The 6596-nt window shown below is 42.9% G+C and overlaps 1 long non-coding RNA gene across 1 annotated transcript; it reads right to left on the bottom strand.

The window, feature by feature from the left end:
- Positions 1-1436: 1436 nt before the first annotated feature.
- LOC137485000 (uncharacterized) lies at positions 1437-2391 on the bottom strand. The gene is made up of 2 exons (XR_011005144.1): positions 1943-2391; positions 1437-1700 (listed from the first exon to the last, which is right to left on the bottom strand). It is a non-coding gene; the product is annotated as an uncharacterized lncRNA (long non-coding RNA).
- Positions 2392-6596: the final 4205 nt, after the last annotated feature.

The following is a 6596-nucleotide window of genomic DNA, read 5'->3' as shown; positions in this document are numbered from 1 at the left end:
ATGGAGCAATATGCCTGTTTGGCTGGATTCTTTGCAACTTTTTTTTTTTTTTTTGTAATGCAAGCATTCAGTACTACTGATGATTTTCCATAATTTCAAACCACTTTTACTTCTTTTTTTTTCCTCTGCAAACTGGAAAGCAGAAGAGCTGAGTTACCCTTGAGAAGACATTTCCCATCCTAGGTATTCTGCCATGTGATCCTGTATCTCTCGTTGCTGGAGGAGCTCCAGTGTCACTCCCAGGCCTGGGTGAAGGTGACATTCATCCAGTGGCATTGCTACAGCAAAGGCAAACTCCCCATTCAGTGTTTGCTGCAGAACAAGCAAATCCTCTCTGTTTGGGAGCATCCCTGTGTGCACTGAGACTTTGTCTTTGAGAGGTGATCATTTGAAAAACATCCTGCCACGTTTTGCAATGAAGATCTATTTGCATTTTTTATCTGGGAGCCGTCCATCATTTCTAACACCATGACTTCTGGGTGACTCTTCTGTGCTTCTCTCTGGTGCTGTGTGCCAGCTTCGTGCCAATAATCTGGGATGACAGTTATGGAGGTCTAAATTCATCCCTCATTTCTGTTATATATTGCCTGTAATTTAAAGCCACTTAAATATATATTGCCTGTGATATAAAGTCACTTAATTGTCTTCTTCCTCATCTGTAACATAATACTGCATTTTTCCTCCCTGTCATCTGCCTGCTCTCTGTGGATCAGACTGTGGTCCAGGCAGGGCTCTTTTGGGTGCAGGAGTCTCAGCAGACCCTTTGGAACCAATAAAGTACTTTAGGTGATTCACTTCTGGATTTGGAACATATTTCAGTTTCCTCCAGTTCACTGCTAACCAGACTGAGATCTTAATGAGATTTTCTGCAATATTTAAGTCCCAACTTCTTGACTTCACTGATTTTTTGAGAATCTTGGCTCTTGGGTTCTCTGGATTTTTTTTTCAATTGTCTTGTCTTTTAAAAGAACACCACTAGAACCAGCGCAAAAAAAGATCCTGAGAGAGATGTCCCCAGATGGCTGGAATCCGCTATTTCTTTAAATACAAAGAAATTTGGGCTGATATTGTGACTTTCCCCAGGCTCAACTCATCAGTCTTGTGCATGGGGATGGGGCTGTGCAGAAGCAGCATTGGAGCCAGGAGAGAAGCTGCTTTTTTCTGTTCTAGCTTGGAGCAGAGAGTCCCTTGGAGCTGACACTGTCCACACAAAAACTGAGTCTCAGCAGTTTCCTTTGGACAGCCTGCTGCTGTAGAGTTTGTATCTTAATAAATATTTCTCTGTTGTTACTTGCTGCTAGAACACATATATTGGGTATCAAGAAATTCCATCTGGGAAAAGTGATATATACATATTTAATGGAAATATTTTAGAGCCCAGAATAGTCAAACCTTTCTGTTCAGGCATCCCTCTGTGTGCTCCAAAACTGTCACAAGAGTTAAAGCAAGTTATGTATGCGTGATCTCCTGTATTAAAGGAGCTACATTCATATCTTCCATTCTCAGCCTCCATCTCCTCCTATTCAATTTACAGTCTAGACTCTTTAAAAATGCCTTGTTATTGCTTGGCTTTTTTTTTTTTTTTCCTGTAGGGAAAGGGCACTTGTGAGACAATGCTCTCAACTGGAGATTACACGGAGTTGTTGCATGTTGGTGCATGATAACAGGAGAGGCTCCAGCAAGCCCCAATATATAATAAACTGCAAAGGCATAAATTGCATATGATTAAACCTTTGATGGTGGGCTGTTAGGAATTCCCAGTGCAGCGTGTCATGCTGCCTTTTACATCAGCCCTTACAAGAGCACTCCCAGACTTGGTGGCTCCAAGGGGTTAATTATACATCGTGGATTAAAACAATGAAGGATGCTTGTTAATACTCAAATCACTGCATGACAACCCTGGGTGACTCTCTCACCACTGCTGCCAATTTGCAACACTCACCTGGGGCAAGACAGGAAAAGCTTGTCATTTCTCACCCCTTCCCCTCTCTTCCCCTCCTCCTTGCTGTTTTTTTTTTTTTTTTCCATCTGCAACATCACTTTGCTTGTCAAGGTAGGTGACAGGTGAAAAGCCTACCTGATTATTGAAACTGTAAGGTCAAAAGCAATTGGATCCATCTGCCATGGATGGCAATTTACAGCCAATGCTGGTCCAGTACACAGATGAGGGGCAGGTGAGGCAGGCAGGGGAGGCCTGATGGGAGTGATAGAGCAGGGGCTGATAAAGAGGGTCAGGGAGGGGGTTCTGCTTCCTTTTTGGGGGTGAGGTGCCTCATCCCTTGGTTTTCAGTCAAAGCATTAGCTGGGGAAGCTGGGTGGTGGCCTCTGAGGCACTAGGGAGCTGCTGATTGTTGTCCCCTCCATTTTTTCTTCTGACTCCAGAAGCTTGAGTGCCTTTTATGTACCAGAAACCAGTACCAACATCAGAGAGGTAAGCTGAGATAATGTGTCTCTTTAAATGTTAGCTACTAAGTGGAGATGTTATGCCATGAGGAGCACTTCTAGAACATCTGAGTTCTCTCTTGTTGCAGAAGACTTTAACAAGCTACATTAACATCTATAAACCTAGGGTGAAGTTATTCTTTCTGCAGTTGCAGGCTTTGTATTTTTGTCCTTCTAAATAATAGCTGGATTAAAATTAAATTCTCTGGAAACTCTTCTCTCAGGTTCCCCTCCTGCTCTGGGTAAAAGCCACTCCACTGTATGATCACAAATCTGAGTCTGTGTGCTTTGTTTATCCTGTTAAGCTTTCCTACCTTCAGCCTGAAGGTACCAGCTTGTCTGACTTAGGGAGGCTCTCTAAACACTCAGCAGATTTTGTGCTGGGTGGATCTGGGATGCTCCATGTGAAGCTGGAGTTGAGCAGTTGAGTGATGTAGAACACCTGGGTGACAAATGTTCCGTCCAAGGCTTTTCCTCTTCTCTCCCTTATAATGGTATGAGACTTGTCTGGAAATCTCCTGCCCAGGTGCTGGGGGTGTGTGGGAAGCTGCAGCTTGTGCTGATGTCTGCTGGCTCTGGACAGGAGTGATTTTCCTTATGCAGTTCAGAGAATGGCTCTGTATTGCTGTCTGTGTGGCTCCAGCAGGAGGGAATCGAGTGCCAGTGTGTGAGGGTCCCAGGGAATAGCAAGAATTAATCTTCTGGAAGTCAAGCTAATTGAGCAGTGATGGTGTTTCTGTGTCCACATCCCCACACAGCAACAAATCCCTGCCAAAATCCTGGCAGAGCCTGTCTTACAGTCTTTTTGCACACTGAAGGAGTGTTTGATGGATTAAGGAAGGGAAAAAAAAAAAAAAAGAAAAAAAAACCCAACTGGGGGGTAGCCTATAGTAAATAAGACTTTGACCTTATCTCAAGTATTTCTGTGCACTGAATCTAGCCAAGGACTCTTGAATAAAACAAACCTGAAGTTTCTAGGTCAAGTAGGTTTTGAGATATGGCTCCAGGATAAATTGTTAGAGGAATATTTCAAAGGCTGAATTGCACCTCATTTTTCAGAGTCCCATATCTCACAAACACCTTGTCTGATCTGCCACAAACTTTGTCAATAAACCAAACCCTGACTGCTGATTGTGTATGCAGAGTTGTGAGCAAAAAAAAAAAAAAAACCTGCAGGAATCTCCACTCCTAGGCACCTCCCTTCCAGGATAGATCTCCTCCTCCCCTAAATATTGGCAGAGATTTTGGGGTTAAAAAAAAAAAAAAAACAACAAACTTTAAATCCCAAAGGGGTTAGTGCTGAATGGAAAATCATAGAGCTTGCTGTTTCCCAGTTCTTAATTATGGAAACTTGGATAAATAGGGAACTTGAAATGAAGTACTTGAAGGTTTCTTTCTTTTGTGCATGAACCCCATGAGAGTAGAAGTAGAGCAAAGGAAAAAGCAAGGGGATTTGAGGCAGGAGCAATGAGTAAGTCTAGGGCTTAGTGTCATTCTCCATAACTGTTATGGATAATTATTATAAATGCTCTCTGGGCATTATGGCTCTCTGGCAAATGTGTTCTTGGGAGAAGGGCTTGATAAATCTGTGCTTCTGTTTCAAAAGTGTGGATCAACACTTTTTTGTTTGGTTTTCCCCATTTGTACACTTTCAAAGACAAGCCTTTTCCAGTATCTGCATTTGGATCCATGAGGGAGTCATTAATTACACTGGCACCACTATCCAGTAGCAATGGGACAATGACCCTGTACTCCCAGTAATTTGTCGCATGATATTATAAGGATTCAAATTATTTAATAATTTAATAACAGACTAAAGGAACTTTGCATGTCTATGCTTATGATTATTATTTCTTTTAGCACTGCTTGCTTCTAGTCTTCCTTTGGCTCCTCAGGAAATAGAGGAATCATAGATTTTATTTTTCTTCATAGCTAGATCCTGCCTGGAGGCCATCAGTTTTTCAGGGATAAAAACTTCAATTAAATATCACAAAATTAACGATTTCTCAGACTGAGGTATCTAATCCACATTCTTCTGTGTGTGATGCTTGTAATAAATTTACTGAGAAATCATTGAGGAAATACCCACTTCACTGAAACATGAAGGAGGAATTTGGGATGTTCTCTTTTAAGATCCCAGTAATCTGTTAATATGTTTCAAGTCAGCATTTCTAAAGAAACAAAAGTAACTGAGTTGTGGGAGTGTTTTCATGTGCATTATTTCAGCACTTGCATTAACTCTCAAATTGAAATCCTCTCTATCCTCATTATACAGATATAATCAATATCAGTAATTTAGAAGTTAAGGAATATCTTCATTAATATCCCCTATTAAGTGGGCTTTAGAAGTCATTGCATTATTATACAGCTATTATTTTGTCACAGTATGAGATTTAAAAGTAATTTTTCAGTGTGTTGCTATGCCTTGCTAACCCATACCCAGCTGATAAACACCTAAGAAATCAGTGAAGAAACAAGCACCACTTTAAATCTTTTTTTTTTTTTTTTTTTTTTTTCTAGGCTGCTACCTAATAGCAGCACTTCTAAGAGCTATCATTCCACATTTATTTAAAATACTATTGTGCCTTTTTTTTTTTTTTATGTGTGTTTCCTTTTCTCCCAGGTGAAGCTGCTGGGCTAATCCTGTCACTGCTGGTCTCAGTGGTGTTTCAGGTGTGGAGGTGGGAACCAAATACCTATTACTGGAGATGCTGTGGAGCAGATCCAGGCTATAAAACCACATTGTGGGCAATGGCTCTTCAGGAGCTGGGCTGAAATAAACATGTGGGTGCTCAGGGCTCTCTCTGTGCTGTCAAGGTCCAGCTGTTGCAGGACTAGAAGTGAAAGTGATGGGGGAGGATTGCTGGTGAGGGCTTTGAGCAGCACACTTTGGGGCTTGCTGCTGCCACCCAAAAACCCCTTCTGGTTCCCCTTGGGCTGCAGCAGTCACGGAGTGACCATATGTGGTAGCAGAGGGGACTGTGCTGGCAGGGTGCATCTGGAAACTTGTGTGGGAAACTGTCCTGCTGGTGATCTCACTGCTGCTGAGATCCAAGGAGACCCCTGATGGAGTGAGTGTGTGGTTTTCAGGGAAAGCTCTGCATGAGTGGGACTCCAGTGATGGCCCCATCCATCACAAGTCACGGCTGTTATCTCTGCTGTGCATAAGAGATATGGTTTATGAAAAAGCTCTAGGTGATTATTTGTTTTTCTTCTCCTCTGCATATGTGTCAGGAGTTGCTTGGAGCAAGCTTTGTGTTTGTTGGTGGCATGTGAAACAGTATCTTCCAGGAAACTTCAGAAATATTTTATGAAGTGTAGTAATAAAAATAACCATGTGGTACAGCCCATGCAAAATAACACTTTTGGCTTGGAGCAGTGTGTGCAGTTTCTGTAGTGCACAATGCTTCCACGAGAAACACTTGCAGATGGATTTCATCTCCCTGGTATTTTAATATCCATTACTCAACCCCAGAGAGCTTTCCTGGGGTGGGTGTAGAAGCAGTTATCTGTGACAGACCCTTCCAGCTCAGATCAGGGCTGGTTTGCACTCAGGCTGGCCCTGCCAGGTTGCATCCAGCTCTGTGCTCCTGGCTCTGCTCCTGCAGATCCCCCAGCAGCCATGCTGATCCCATTAACTGGGGGCTGTGGGGCCCCTCTGCAGGGCTGGAGCTCTGGGGGCAGGGTGCTCCTGATGGGATGTGCAAGGCTGTGGGAAAACTGCTCCAGGCAGGGTGGGAAAATCCTGCAAGAGAGGCTTTGCTTCCTGGGAGGACTCTACCAGAGGGATGGTCTGGACCACCTTTGAAGAGGAAAAGATTAGAATAAACTCAAGATGTATCAGCTAATTAATGGAGCTCAGATATGGGGTTTGCTTTGTAGCTTCTGCTGCTGTGGCCCGTGAGGAGTTTGCTACATGCTCGATAAGGATCCTCCTGTGGCAACAAGTACCAGCTCTTTCTGCTGGTCTTTTGAGGTCTATGAGATTTGACAGGATATGAGCAAGGCTAGTATGCCCAAAGGACAAACTGGGCAGTTGTTCAGGATTGGCATTTCTAGATCAGATGAGGGATTGCATGCAAATTACCACTAATAAATACTAATTACTGGGAGAGAACATATTTTGCTTGATTTGTTTTTGGCAGTTTGTGCAA

Source organism: Anomalospiza imberbis, chromosome 18, assembly GCF_031753505.1.
Source record: "Anomalospiza imberbis isolate Cuckoo-Finch-1a 21T00152 chromosome 18, ASM3175350v1, whole genome shotgun sequence".
Classification (NCBI taxonomy): domain Eukaryota; kingdom Metazoa; phylum Chordata; class Aves; order Passeriformes; family Viduidae; genus Anomalospiza; species Anomalospiza imberbis.
This window is presented reverse-complemented; position numbering and strand designations above follow the sequence as displayed.